Raw genomic sequence first — 13,715 nt, forward strand, 5'->3', positions numbered from 1 at the left:
AATGAAAAGGATCGTTAGCATTTTAACATCTTTATCAATTTTAACATTCTTAGCACAAGATATCAACAAAACCTTTCAAATTTTAGCATCTTTAGCACAAGATATCAAAAGAACCTTTAGCATCAGCATCTTTAACAAAAGACTCTATAAGAACCTTTAGCAATGCGCCATCTTTAGCACAAGACACCAAAAGAAAAGAACCTTTTGCATTTTAGGGTGATGTAGACCTAAGCGCATCCAAAATCTTGTTTCACAGTTGTAGTGATATTTGAAATATACACGTCCACACTGAAAATCTGAGATTCAAACCTGGAAATAAACAATTATTCTGATTCTGTGACTATTTCTAGGTCACTAATCAAGTAAGCAAAATTGGGACACATTAACAGCCATTCTGATAACATAATTTGTGATAAAAAAGTGTTGAATGAGCAAAATCCTAAATGAACTTTGCGCAGTTAACTACACTAATGTTCATTCATTTGGTTAAGTGCACTAATATCGGAGTAAGTGTAAGTTCACTGTCTTCTGTATCCTTATCGTCCTCCTTCCCTCTGCCAAGTTGAATTTTTACAGCTGCTTTAATACGACATAAAGATGAGTCAAAGCTAAGCTGGTAAAACACACGCTGAGCTCTTGATTAACATCAAGCACATAAATCCATGTTTCGAGAGAGCCTATTTTTCCCACTCACTTCATGCCTACTCAAACCGAAAGTGCCTTTAAGGACTGTACGCGTCTCTTTGGCGGAGGCCGGACGCCTCAGCCAGACGCTGGCTTTCAAAAAACAGGCGATGCTGGTTAACGAGGGGAGAGAGAGGGAGCAGTGCTCCATTTAGAGCGGAGAGCGCTGGGTGTAGGCGGGATGGTGGTGCATGGGCGTTTCTGCGCAAAGGGCAATGTCTGTGCAGAGCCGATTCAGCGGCCCTGAGCCTTGTCACCTTTGAGCCGGACGCTCACTGTGACTGCCTCCCACTCCCCATTCGCAACCCCGCCTGTTTTCACACTCCAACTCGGGCACTGAATGTGTGTGTCTGTACTTAACCGCCCCCGGAGAGGCTGCTGGAATCAGAATGTATGTCTGGCTGGGCGAGAGAAAACTGTACGGTTTAAACGTCTGATTGAACTCGAGGCGCTTACAATTGCTGTAATTGTTGGTGCATTTTAGCTTTGGGCCGCTTACACTCTAGACTTTGTCGGTTTTTAAGCACCCAAGGTTTGGTTCATCTGAACCCTGCTATGCTTTGCAATTTATATGAAAGTGATTCGCACAAACTTGTGGAAATGATGACGTACAGTTTTCACCATCGCAATCTCACGGTCAACCATATGAAAGTGATTCGCACAAACTTGGAAATGATGACGTACAGTTTTCACCATCGCAATCTCACGGTCAACCTTATTATAGACTCTCAAAGCTGCTTGTGTCTGGATAAATTGCCGTTGGAGAGCAGCTTGCATTTTTTTCTTGTTTCCACAAATTTGCAGTGTAAAGTTTTGCTGGTAAATCAAATGGCACAATACTTCAATACCGCTACAGTGATATTCATGCTGTGATGCTGACATATCACGGTTTGGATTGTAATATGAAAAGAGGTCTGCGGGGGAAGAGGGAGTGAGGCGGAACTGAGCGCTTGTTCGGACCAACCAACTGAACCAAGTGTGAAACGCTCACGTGTGTACAGCGTGTGGTTACACACTTGAGAAGGTCACAGCGTGGTTTCTGCATATTTAAAGGTGGCCCAATGACCTGCTAGTATGAAGTTTTTGGTTCCCAAATCAATATTGCTTAAATATTATATTCCAATGGCAGGTTGTAAAGAAAAAAGAGTTCGGGAAACATTGCACAATGGGAAGCAACCAAGAGCCAGGAGCAGTTAGAACTCTACGACCCTTTTTTCTGAGCGTGAATTATGCAACAGGTCTGCAGACAATGACATTTGAATGTGCTGACTGTCTTGGAGGCAGCACGCACGTGTATGTGATGGAAAAAGATGACCTTCTCGATAGGGGCACTGCTAATGCACATTCTGCAATCCTGCTAGCTGCCAAAACTTGTCTATTTAAGCATCTTAATTAGTCACAAATGTCTTAAAAATAAAACCTGCTCCTTTGAATGTCTGTTATCACTCAGAACTTTACCAAACGCAGACGCTCTGAACGGTTTACAGTGAATGAACAAAAAGAATAAAGCAAGCTCCAAAATGTCATTTCACAAAGGCTGCTATTGTGTTGTGCACTCAGAAAGTCAAAGTGTCCTTTTTATCTTTAACTGCCTGACTTTAATTTCCAAGTTTGAAACATTAAATGGAAAAATAGCAGTAAAAAGGAATTTTTTGCATGCTTAAATGTCATTCTTGAACTTGGTGAGTGCGCACTTCCAGTACGATGTCCGTGTAAACACGGCACGTCAGCGTAGAAGAATGCAGGGGGTGCACGAGGCCCTGGGGACGAGGCCATGGGGCAAAGGAGTAGGAGGAAGTCTGTCAAACAGAAGAGGGGGTGTAGTGCCTGTGGGCAGAAAGAGAGAGCAAAGGGGGAGGAACGCGAAGGAGTGAAGAGGTAGCCTCGAAAGAAAGAAAGAAATGAGAGAAAGAAAATAATCCAAGTAAAGGTTGAGGAAGAGGCCCTAAACTTCAAAAGCCAGGAGAGCAAGAGCTTTAATTATTCAGTTGCGGTGCCCTGCTGAAAACAATTAAAGGAGACCTTCAGCAGATCCCGGGTCAAGCCCTTTGCTGGCCATGATGCAGGAGCTTGGGAAATGCAGGCCAACATCCTGAAAAAATACATGACCTTGTGCAAGAAAGCGCCTTTTGGTCCATTCCAGATGCACTGGTTTAGACCTTACGGACAAATTGTGAGATCTTCATGGGAAGGTCAGAATCATGAACTTTGACAATGGAGATTCTGTGCCAATTTTCGGATATGAAGGCTACTCAGTTCCCTTGGCCTGGAATATTACAGTGTCTAATATTAGCTAGAAGTAGAACTTACAAGAACACACGAAAATCACCAACATGGTGATCTACTGTTGGTGCATCTGCAATAGTTCGTAGTTTCGTCTTCTCAGTTTCTTTTTCGACTGTGAAAAAACAGGCTGGGCCACCTGTGATTCCACCTTGTGAAGCAACTGATTAGTGCAAAACAAATTCAAGGACCATATGTGAGTTGAGCATATAGAGTAAGCATGGCTTTAATAATTTGCGCATAGTATGCTGATGATGAAATTTATGCCACATGCACTGTGCACATACACTAAAATGAAGTATACTTTTGACTTAGGGATGCATGATACAGCGGGTAAAATAAGTATTGAACACGTCACCATTTTTCTCAGTAAATAAGTTTCTAAAGGTGCTGTTGACATGAAATTTTCACCAGATGTCGGTAACAACCCAAGTAATCCATACATACAAAGAAAACAAATCAAATAAGTTCAGAAATTAAGTTCTGTGTAATAAAATTGAATGACCCAGGGATAAAGTATTGAACACACTTAGTGAAATTTATTTAATACTTCATACAAAAGCCTTTGTTGGTAATGACAGCTTCAAGACACCTCCTGTATGGAGAAAGTAGTCGCATGCATTGCTCAGGTGTGGTTTTGGCCCATTCTTCCACACAAACAGTCTTCAAATCTTGAAGGTTCTGTGGGCCTCATTATGAACTCTAATCTTTAGTTCTTTCCATAGATTTTCTATTGGATTCAAGTCAGGTGATTGGCTGAGCCATTCTAGCAGCTTTATTTTCATTCTCTGAAACCAATTAAGAGTTTCCTTGGCTGTGTTTGGGATCATTGTCTTGCTGAAATGTCCACCCTCATTTCAACTTCATCATCCTGGTAGATGATGATGGTTGATGTAGATGATGGTTTATGGTAAAATAATGTTCTTTCCACTTCCGGATTATGGCCCCTACAGTGCTCGCTGGAACATTCAGAAGTATAGAAATCCTTCTGTAGCCAATGCCATCAGTATGTTTTGCAACAATAAGTTTGCGAGGGTCTTGAGAAAGCTCTTTGCTTTTACCCATCATGAAATGTTTCTTGTGTGACACGTTGGTAATGAGACACCTTTTTATAGGCCATCAGTTGGGACTAAACCAGCTAATATTAATTTCCACTGACTAGGGAATTGTATTGCTGTATTGCTTTCTAAGTACTGATAGATTTCAGCTGGTGTCTTGGCTTTCCATGCCTTTTTGCACCTCCCTTTCTTCATGTGTTCAATATTTTTTCCCTTTGTCATTCCCCTTTATTACACAGAACTTAATTTCTGAACTTATTTGATTTGTTTTCTTTGTATGTATGGATTACTTGGGTTGTTACTATGAATATAAATATAGACATGTAAATACATGTAAATATTTTCAAAATATATACTGTATGTATGTGTATTTATGTATACATAATAAATATAAACAGAACACACATATATTATGCAAACAAAACCTTTTGTTTTGTATGCAATTAATCGCGATTAATCATTTGACAGCACTAATTTTAAAAGTTTTAATTTTAGTTTTAACTTAACTAAATATATTTAGACAAAATAGTATAGAATTTTAATATTGGCCATTTATCGGCTTATGTGTACTTTTAAAATCATAAAAGAATCTCAAGCTGAGTTCACTGTCAGGCAGCTGTTTTCCAAACTATGGGTAGTATGATTGGCAGTGGCGAGTCATAAACAGAGCCAGCCAGATCATAAAAAGAAAATCAGGAAAATGTGAGCGAGGCCTCAAATGTGTAAGGTATCGATTCATCACATTGGCTGATATTTTATATTTAATTGTGAATGCTCATTTCACATATTTTTACATTTGGATTACCTTTGCCATCATCTAAAACTAATTCTTATTTTTTATTTTATTTCAAGTAATAAAAATAGTAACAATATATTTTAATTAGTGCTGTCAAACGATTAATCGTGATTAATCACATCCAAAATAAAAGCTTTTGTTTACATAATATATGTGTGCTGTGTATATTTATTATGTATATATAAATACACACACATGCATGTATATATTTAAAAAAAATAGGTTATGTTTATATATTAAATATATTTATTTATAATATAAATTATATGAATATAAATATAGACATGGAAATACATGTAAATATTTTCAAAATATATACTGTATGTGTGTGTATTTATGTATACATTCAGGAAAATGTGAGCGAGGCCTCAAATGTGTAAGAACTGAAAGTGTGCGAAAGGGTCAGTGCGCCCTTGACGGCAACAGATCCGATTGTGCGTTTGTGATTCATGGGTTGTGAAAGTTGTTGAGCTATAGCATTAGTCATCGTCGGGGAGTGAACGTGATCAGGGATGAACTTAGAGGGAAAGAAAGCATTGAACTCATTCACCTTTCCTTCTGTGGTCCCGTGACAGGAAGATGTGAGGGGAGTTTTGCAACAGTCAAAGAGGAAATCAAAACAAAGGCTTAAAGGAAAAGTTTGCCTAAAAAATGAAAATTCTGTCATCTCAAAATAATTTTTTTGACATGAGGGTGAATACATAATGACATCATTTTAATTTTGTGTGAACTATCTCTTTAAGTAGGTGGTGAAGAGTTATGTAAGTGGGTTGGATGTCTCTCATCCATGTGTGTCTCCATGTCCATTGTGTGTTCGTTCAGGACAGGCACACTTTGTTTGCGAGTATTTCACTGTGTGAGAGGGTGTAAATGCTTGCGGTCTGTCCAGTCCTGTTCAGGGGGATGACAGGATGTTCATGTGACTGCTGTGTGTGTGTGTGTGGGTGGGTGTTACTCTGTACTGTGTGGGTTATGGGTGTGGGTTGTGATTATAGTCTTCTTGTGCCAAGTACTCACAGCATTTCAGTCTGACACAACAACAACAAACCAACGCGCAGCAGATGCAGGCAGACTGATAGAAACATACCTCACACTCACAATTTTATTGCCTCATTCATGATAGTTCATATGTTAATGAGTGGTAACTCAAATATGAGACATGTTTAAGTGATTCGGTGTGGAAAATGCCTGATCGGAGGCGTCCGCCATTGTGAATTTCCCAGATAAAGCTTTTAGTCATGGTGCACTCCCACACCAAAACACCTTAATTAGAACATATACCAGGAAGTACTTGACTGTTCATATATAATATAGACACTGCATGAGAGACTCTTACTTTATTATTAATATGAATCAGCTGTCTAGCTTTAATCTTTTGCTTTAATTTAAAGAGTGGAAACATAGGCTCTGTTTGAAAACTTTGTGAGCTGTGTTGCTGTCTACTGCCTACGTAGGCATCCTAACTGAGATGTTTCCTCATAAGGGAGTGATTTGGTGCATAGTGAGCGATTTGGAATGCTCTATACAAGAAGCAAATCCTTCTGGATTTGCCAAAATTTACATTTATAAAGTGAGTATACTATGAGTGTAATACACTCTTATTTGTAGCCAAAGGCATTAAAATAAACTATATAAATTTGATTAATGTTTTCAGTTAGAAATACTATGTCTGTCAGGGGCGGACTGGGGCCAAAAAGTGGCCCTGGACTTTTTGGCATAGAGCAGCCCACCACACCCAGTCCGCAACACACCACACCATAAATGACTGGCATACTTCTTTTCATTATGATTTGTCTTTCCTGGTGTATATGGCAAATAGTAAATAATTTGAAAGAATTTTTACACATCTCTTTTACATAGAGGGACAGTTTAATATCACTAAGCTCTGGGGCGTTTTAGTGTATTTTCGCCTAAATTTGACATACCCAAATTCAAATGTTTACCCTACACACATGCAATGGAGGAAATGAAATAAAATGGTGTCATTCTATAGAAAACCCTTTGAATTACAAAATATGATTGTGATTCTACATAAATAACATTATATAGGTTTTAAATATTACAATAAACACTAAACAAAACAAAAACACTAAAAACATAGGCGCTTTTTGATTTTTTTTTCCAGAATTATTTTTTTGAAAGTCTGTTATTCAGGTTCTGTTTGCTCCAGCTCCCTGCAACTTATATTGTTTGATTCCACTAGAAATTCCACTTCGAATTCGACATTGACGAGCGCTTTTGAACTGCTGCACTGAGCCAGAGCGCGCTAAATTAATTAGAATGTTTGACTGAAGTGGGCCGCACCGCGCGGGCCATTCGTCTGGGCCGATGGAGTGATAGGCTACGTGCACTTACTATAATTCATTCTTTATATATATTTACGCAATGGGCCGGCCCACATTGTACAGCGGCCCACCGGGAAATCTCCCGGTGCTCCAGATGGCCAGTCCGCCACTGATGTGTGTAGTACTGTCAATTAATATATTAAATAAATGTTGATTTTAATGCTACATAATGTTAACATGAGTGTAGTAGTTTCACTTAATATTTTAAGTAAATTTGATTAATGCTTTTCGAATTAACAGTATAGCACTCTCAATTAATAGTGTATAACCGCGGGGGCCATTCGTCTGAGCCGATGGAGTGATAGGCTACGTGCACTTACTATAATTCATTCTTTATATATATTTATGCAATGGGCCGGCCCACATTGTACAGCGGCCCACCGGGAAATCTCCCGGTGCTCCAGATGGCCATTCCGCCACTGATGTGTGTAGTACTCTCAATTAATATATTAAATAAATGTTGATTTTAATGCTACATAATGTTAACATGAGTGTAGTAGTTTCACTTAATATTTTAAGTAAATTTGATTAATGCTTTTCGAATTAACAGTATAGCACTCTCAATTAATAGTGTATATAATAAATTGCATTTTATTAATTATTTTGGCTATTAATCACAGTGTTGTACTTTCATAAAAAATCAATATATTTTATTACTGATTTTAGCTAAAAATAAGAGTCTTTCACTTAATATATTAAGAAGTGCTGTCAAACGATTAATCGCGATTAATCACATCCAAAATAAAAGTTTTTGTTTGCATAATAGGTTATATGAGTGTGTACTGTGTATATTTATTATGTATATATAAATACAAACACATGCATGTATATTTTTAATGAAAATATGTTGTTTATATATTAAATATATTTATATATATCATATAAAATATAATAATATAAATATATATACATGTAAATATTTTCAAAATATATACTGTATGTGTGTGTATTTATATATACATAATAAATAAGCACAGTACACATACACATATTGTGAAAACAAAAACTTTTATTTTGGATGCGATTAATCGCTATTAATCATTTGACAGCACTAATATTAAATTAAACAAATCAAATATGTTTTTAATACTACAAATAACATGACAGTGTAGTACTGCCACTTACTAAATTAAATTAAATGTATTTATTTTGGCTGCAAACAAGAGTACAGTAGTGAAGTAAATTAAATAAAAATGATAAAATTATCATAAATAAATACATTTGGGAGTACTGCACTTACACAAATATTGTAATTTAAATGTAAATGTAAAATAGTGATTTTAAATTTGATTGAACTTTTTTGTGTTGCATTCTGTACTAATAATTAACAATTCTTTTGCTTTGTCTGCCATCTTTTAACTTTTTTTCAATAAGCGTGCCATGGTGCAAACTGGGATTGACTGTTCCGCAAAGACATGTGTTGCTGCCTGAATCTTTGACCAAAAGAGGTTATCTTAAAAGACTGGTGCCTTAAATGTCTGTCCAGGCATGCAGCTTGATTTTGTAACAGAGCTAATGTGTGTCGCAAGTACATGTTTATTGTTTAGACAGGCTACTCAACAAGCTTGCATATCGTCATTTGCAGCGTGTCCTGTTGCTTGTGAAAGAGCCGTTACGTCGACAGGTGTCAAAGGACAATTGCAACCACACCTACCGAAGTCTATTTCTGTCCATAAACACGGCCATATTTGGAGCCGTGGGGCCAACAAACATCCCAAAGGCCCTGTATTGACCTCAACGAAGGCTTGTTTCAGCAGCAATATGTTTTTTCCTTAGTGTCATCAAAGAATGTGTTGGCGTCTCGCTTTTTTTAAGTCTCTAGTTCATCATATGGAATATGTCTCTGCATGCATGTGTATATTTTGAGCATAATTTGCCACCCTTTGAGAATTCACCATCACGTAACAGCTGGCTGAATGAATTCCATGCAGTTCACGCTCTATTTTTTACGTCTATTTCCAAACTGTTCTGGATTCAGCGTGTCCCTGTGGTGAAGCATTACTGGAAAAGATGCTTGGTCATGACAGGACTTGCTGTAAGGGGCATGAGAGGGCCAATTCCTTGGGTTTGGTCATCATAGGGTACATACTGAGAGGAACATGTTCTTCCTTTGAGTCACATCAACAGCAGTGTGGTCTGAATGCAATGGCATACTTTCTGATTGAGTCGCTGTTCTGTTTCCTGCTTCCCATGTTCCTTTCGCATGTCAAGCGTGCTGCGACATGCTCACCCCGAATGCGTTTACACCTTGGAAAGATCTGGAAAAAAACAATGCCGATTAGTTTCCCAGAAATGTACTTGGAATATGATGTCATTGTAACTGAATGTGCAACGATGTACTTACTTCGGTTTCCCAAGATTTAGTGGCACAAACATATTTTTTCCACATTTCTTACGTCATTGGTTGTCTCAGTTTCGCAAGCTTAGCTTAGCCCAATTGGCAATTATTTTGACAGGTCTGGTGTTGTTTTCTTGGGAAGGCACAACTTTCCTCAACTCTCTGTGAAGTCCGGGATTGCACAGTTTCCTTTCTGCTGCGGTTGACACTCTTTTTACGGAAAAAGCTGCAGCTCAGCGGATTCTCTCAACCTTGAAACGGCTATCAGCCACAAATCAGTAGATTAATTACAGTGAATAATGGTGAGAGTTCGCAGCAACCCTCTGCTACATCTAACGGTGTTAGTCCACTCGCCTTTCACCAAGATCATCCAAAACCACAAGAGACTATCCACCTTATTCTTCAACACAGAAGTAAGCCTATGGGCGAGACTTCCGGTTCATTAGCCGCTATAGGGAAATAATGAGAAGAATTACAACATGCAGTGAACGGTAAAACTGTTTGCACTACAAACCAGTGTGTTCATAATTAAGATATTGTATTACAGTAAAATGGTAAGACACCACTTTGCAATATCATGCAGCAAAATTAGCTGTTTTGTACAGCTAAAAATAGCTGGATGCAAATGAGACCAGAAGTCACACCCATAAAATTTACAAGTGGCCACGCCCACTCTCACGAAACAAATAAGGTGGATAGTAGTAACAGAAGCAGGGCACTGATCCTCAGCCAAAGCCAATCACCTTGGATGGGCATGATTCATCCAGATGCATCATGGGAGTTACTCATTGCTGAATATGAACACTTATTCTCTTTAACGCACAAAACAATGCAACTTTTGTAAAAGGATTGTAAAAGTCAGAAATTTTATATTGTGTCCATAAAAAAACTAAACTTGTGTTGATTCATATATTGTGTCCATGTGTTTTTGTTCTTATATTCCAGTTTTAGACCAGTAAATCTCAGACCTGGCTATCAAAATGCTTGCTACGGAATGTGAAAACACAGAAAATCGAACCTGATCCGGATTTTTTAATGACGGACAAAAGTCCGTATTTATTTTTTAACGTACAGAAATTTCGGATGAGAATTTCGGACTTCGGACCTTTACTGTTTGATTCAGTCTGATGGACCTTTCACTGAATCAGAAAACTATCAGAATCAAATGCAGTGGTGGAAAGAGTACTGAAAAAATATACTCAAGTAAAAGTAACATTACCTTCCAAAAAATGTAGTGTGAGTAGAGTAAAAGTACTTGTCCAAAAAACTACTTGAGTAAGAGTAAAAGAGTAGCCTATTTAAAAGTACTCATGAGTATTGAGTAGTGAGTACTGAGCTGTGGATTCTACCCCCTCATAATAAACACTGTACACCGCAATTGATACATTTTAAAAACGTTGTACATTCTGTAATTCACATTATAGTGTTTGTCATAAAGAATGAAGAATATCTATCATCCAGCAGTTTTAATTTTGATTGCCAACTCTTTAAAATACATCAAAACACCACGGAAACAGTATTCAGTTGAATAAAAGATGAAAGTTATTCTCAGTACAATCATCCCCATTTAAATCATAAAGTTTGAAAAAATAGATTTAAAATCAGGTGTAAGGCCACTGAGACAGCATGCTGTTGTCGCACATAAAATATTAATGTCTTGCTAAATGAAGGCGGATAGTATAAAATGGATAAAATAAAATAAAAACCGTTTTCACAGCGCGCATCACGCGCTCAAACTCATCAAAAGTCAACAAGTTCAACAAGCAACAACAACGACTTACCCAAGTGACCGCTGCAGAACGCACGCGAGCGAGAGACGAGGCAGCGCAGATCGCGCGTCTCATAAGTGAGAGAAGTGCAGAGCAAATCACAATTCTGAAAACAAAATAACAAATTACAAACGCAAACGCAAGTCTAAAAAACAAAATAACAATTCAGAAAGCACAACAACAATTCAGAAAACATTAGCGCAGATCGCGCGTCTCATAAGTGAGTGGGAATTACCGAACGTGGCACTTGCGGGAGTTAACACTGTATGCAATACCCGCAACCTCACACCATTTCAGGCCGTGTAGATAGGCAAGCGTAAATCATTTAGTAAGCAGAAATCCGAAATTTACCTTAACATATCAAGTTAGAGGAAGATGCGACTGAATTGATGCTTGAATAATGCACTTCCAGCAGCCATGATAAACAGTTGGCGGTTAAAGTTTTCTATGCACAATTTGATTTGAGGAAAGTCACGAGACCTATTACTATCTCTCTATCCAATCACGTTGATGGATAAAAATTTAATTAAAATAAGCATGTAACGACCACAAACGGAGGAAAATAGCGGAGTAAAAGTACCGATACACCACTTAAAATGTACTCAAGTAAAAGTACACAATTTTTAAACTACTCAAAAAAGTACAATTACTGATAAAAACTACTTAATTACTGTAACGTGAGTATTTGTAATTCGTTACTTCACACCCCTGATCAAATGTGAAAATACAAATTTAATTAACAAACTTCTAATAGTATAATCATAAAAATATTGTATCCAAATGTCTTCTTTACTAAAATAAACACTGTATTATTATAATAATATAATTCAAATATAAAATGATTCAAAATAAATGATTTTATGATTAAAACAAAAAATCCTAAAATTAAGTGGTATAATCAAAAGTGAAACCGGATCAAGATCTGAATCACAACTAAAAGCTTGCGAATCAGAATTTTATCATGAAATCTGTACCGATACCCAGGCCTACAGAGTTGCGTCCCATTTCGCATTAATAAAACAAAAACACATAGTCTAGTCAGATGTCTCTTTCCTGTATAGGTGGGAGGCTCTTGGCCAAAATTAGCGGACAAGGTTTTATGTAAATAGTCAAAAGTCTGGCTTTGCGAAAGTACCAGTGAAAAATTCCGTGGATGCAGGATTAAGGGAAGTGGTACTTTATGCCGATTTTTGCACATCCCTTTTTTTTTAATGTCTGAGGTTTGACTAGAGAAGGGTTTCTTTTTCTCATGGTCTCCATAAAGGGCAGATCCTCAACATTGTGATGCGTTGCGTAGATGTGACCTTTGAGCCTTTGAGTAGGAAGGAAAGTGGGAGAGCGAGGGATGGAGAAAAGGAATTGTTGACAGAGGAAGGACAACAGACTCAGCTTTCCCTCGGCGGATGGAATGATGGCTCAGCAAGATGAGTGGGTGTCAGAGTGGGATTAGAGCATCATCCATTTGTTCTCTTTTGTTTTTCCGCTCGCTCTCTATCCTTCCCCCCTCTTTTTCCCATATGCCTGTCCTGCTTCGTCTCTCTTAGGGGAATTAGGATTTTCCAAATAAACACAAGTTAACGTTTACGTCTGCCAGCGAGATGGAGTAGCGCTTCATTAACCTTGCAATGTCTTTCCCTGGGTTGCGCAGACAGGCTATTAAACAAGATCGCAGATTCTTCATGTGTCTACAAATGGAAAACCGAACCCTGCGTTGACAGACTACACAAACACACGTTCAAAACAGTGTAGGATCAAATGGCTTCAACTAATGTTTCTTTGTAGGTGTAAACCAAAGCTATAATTCAACTCAGACCATGGACCACAGAACATCGATGTGGTAAAAAAAGGCTGTAATATCATTATGACTGATCTTTTAGGCCGTTCATTGTTGTTACTGGGATTATGCAATAACGTTCCAGTGGATTTCTCATGAGTCATAATAAAACTACAGCATTCCAGACCAAAAGATTTTCCACTTCTAAGAGCGCAGTCCAAACGGAGTATTAAAGTGGACAAAAATGTACAGATTTTTACAAAAATATTACAGTAAAACGTTCAACAGAAAAGGACAAATTAAGAGATTACGAGAACTATACTATATATTTCTCAGTTCTACTTTTGTTACATTATACTTAACTGATTCATACCATACTTCTGGTCTGGATTGAGAACTGTTCACTGAAGTCTCATATTTTGTCTCCTCAGCCATTCTGACGTTGGTGTCGCGCACAGATTGATATCACTGTTTCCGTGTAATGGGTTGAAGCTCCATTTTTAGACGGTCTATCATGTGTATCGTCCTGCATGGGTGACTCTATGAGCATGATATCTGACAAATAATGAAACACTCATGAGAATACTGACTGTAAGCTAAAAGAAATTCACCACAGCTCATTTAAACTGTATATTACTATTCCACCAGAAACACTGGCACTACGGCAT

Source organism: Sinocyclocheilus rhinocerous, unplaced genomic scaffold (genome assembly GCF_001515625.1).
Source record: "Sinocyclocheilus rhinocerous isolate Xijiao unplaced genomic scaffold, SAMN03320098_v1.1 scaffold1238, whole genome shotgun sequence".
Classification (NCBI taxonomy): Eukaryota; Metazoa; Chordata; class Actinopteri; order Cypriniformes; family Cyprinidae; genus Sinocyclocheilus; species Sinocyclocheilus rhinocerous.